The sequence below is a fragment of the Jaculus jaculus genome, chromosome 6 (genome assembly GCF_020740685.1).
Source record: "Jaculus jaculus isolate mJacJac1 chromosome 6, mJacJac1.mat.Y.cur, whole genome shotgun sequence".
NCBI classification, from domain to species: Eukaryota; Metazoa; Chordata; class Mammalia; order Rodentia; family Dipodidae; genus Jaculus; species Jaculus jaculus.
Window position 1 is genome coordinate 62,331,298 of NC_059107.1, and position 2,438 is coordinate 62,333,735.

The 2,438-nt window shown below is 41.8% G+C and overlaps 1 pseudogene; it reads right to left on the bottom strand.

Moving 5' to 3' along the window:
• Positions 1 to 220: 220 nt before the first annotated feature.
• Positions 221 to 751, bottom strand: LOC123461509 (annotated as a pseudogene).
• Positions 752 to 2,438: the final 1,687 nt, after the last annotated feature.

Sequence of the window (2,438 nt, forward strand, 5' to 3'; positions counted from 1 at the left end):
GCTGGGATTAAAATGCCTGGCTTAGAACATTGGTTTTTTTTTTTTTTTAATTCTTGTTTATTTGTGAGGAGAGAGAGAAAGAGTATAGGTATTCCAGGGCCTCTTGTCACTGAAGGCAAACTCCAGATGTATGTGCTTTGTGCATCTGGTGGGTGCTGGGGAATCAAACCTGGACCAGCACGTTTTATAAGCAAGCATCTTTAACCATTGAGCTATCTCCCTAGCCTGGAACATCATTAATCAAAGTAAAAACATATCTTCCAGATCAAATGCCAAGTCAGAGCTGGTATCTACTAGTAACCCAATAATCATTGCAAATCTAGTCATCTTGGTCCCTCAAGTAAGTCTTCTTAAGTAGAAATTTTTCAGCAAACATTGTAAACAGGACAGAGAACCTTCTCAGTACTCTAAAGACTTCTCAGAGAACCTTCTCAGTACTCTAAACACTGGCAAGTTCAGTTGCTTTGTGGTGAATAGTCCTGTGATGTGGTTCCCAAATACAGGAGGAGTAGTGGAAACATCTTCCAAGTTACAAAGTCTGGAACTTAACCACTCAGTGCCCTTTCCACCCAGAGAACTGCTGCTATGGCCACTAGGGGGCCAAGTGCAACACATAGCCAGGAAGGGACTCTAGTTGGTGGGCTGCTCTAGTTTACCACCACGATCAGGACGGTGTGCACACCAGGCAGCCTATGTCCAGTAGCTTCAGGAAAACCATCAGCATTTGGGCAGAAGCCATCCCCAACTTCTCCTCGTTGACATGCACTTGTCTAGCCTCAAATTCACTGTATAATCAAAGATGACCTTGAACGTTTCATCTTCCTGCTTTTCATTTTCCACCAGTGTGCTGAGATTACAGGTGTACTCTGCCACACTTGGTTTTATGTGGTATTGCGAATTGTAACAGTTGAGCTGTCTCCCCAGCACTGGGACAGTCTTTTCTTTCATTGGATTCTGAGAGGCAAGCCAAAAGTACAGAGACGGCTGAGTTCACTTGGTTGGCTGGTTGGTCTACCAACCGGAATTAGAGTGCACACTAGCAAGAGGAGTTCTTTCATCTGTCAGCCCTATGGATGGAGCTGCCCAGTGATACACATTTTGGACAGATCTCTAACATCCCTAGATGCTGACACCATGCCTCTCTCCCTGGGGTGCTCAGTAGCATTGCCTCTGCCTTGTTTTAGGACATATTCCCCACCAGGATGCTTCTGCAAAAGCCTGGCCAGGTCTTATGTAGAGTGTTTGTACTATGTGTGTCTATGAGTTTCTTCATGGTACAATATTTCAGTCTTTACTACTGCTCAGTCATTGTTTTTTTTTTTTTATGTGCATGGCCTGGCAGGATAGAGCTGATTGCTTCTAAGCCACTTCCTCAGGGGACATCCTCTGTGAAGGTTATATTTTACAGTTATTTTTATCCATTTGTTGTTATTTTTTCAAGGTAGAGTCTCATTCTAGCCCAGGAAGAACTGGAACTCACTCTTTAGTCCCAGGATCCTTTAGTCCACAGTGATCCTACTACTTCTGCCTCCCAAATACTGGGATCAAAGGCATCATGTACTGCTATGGCTGGACATATTTTAGTTTGTTTGTTTTCATGGTAGGGTCTCCCTCTAGCCCAGGCTTACCTGGAACTCACCTCTGTATGTCCAGGCTGGCCTCAAACTCACAGTGATCCTCCTACCCCTGCCTCCTGAGTGCTGAGATTAAAGGCGTGTGCCACCATGCCTGGCACATTTAAAAAAAAATTTTATTAACATTTTCCATGATTATAAAAAAATATCCCATGGTAATTCCCTCCCTCCCTCTCCCCCCACACTTTCCCCTTTGAAATTCCATTCTCTGTCATATTACCTCCCATCTCAATCATCGTATTTACATATATACAATATCAACCTATTAAGTACCCTCCTCCCTTCCTTCCTCTCCCCTTTATATCTCCTTTTTAACTTACTGGCCTCTGCTACTAAGTATTTTCATTCTCACGCAGAAGCCCAATCATCTGTAGCTAGGATCCACATATAAGAGAGAACATGTGGCGCTTGGCTTTCTGGGCCTGGGTTACCTCACTTAGTATAATCCTTTCCAGGTCCATCCATTTTTCTGCAAATTTCATAACTTAATTTTTCTTTACTGCTGAGTAGAACTCCATTGTATAAATGCTGGCACATTTTTTTTATCATTCTTTTTATTATTTTTATTTTTATTTTTATTTTTTTAATTTTTATTAACATTTTCCATGATTATAAAATATATCCCATGGTAATTCCCTCCCTCCCCACCCCCACACTTTCCCATTTGAAATTCCATTCTCCATCATATTACCTCCCCATTACAATCATTGTAATTACATATATACAATATCAACCTATTAAGTATCCTCCTCCCTTCCTTTCTCTACCCTTTATGTCTCCTTTGTAACTTACTGGCTTTTTTAT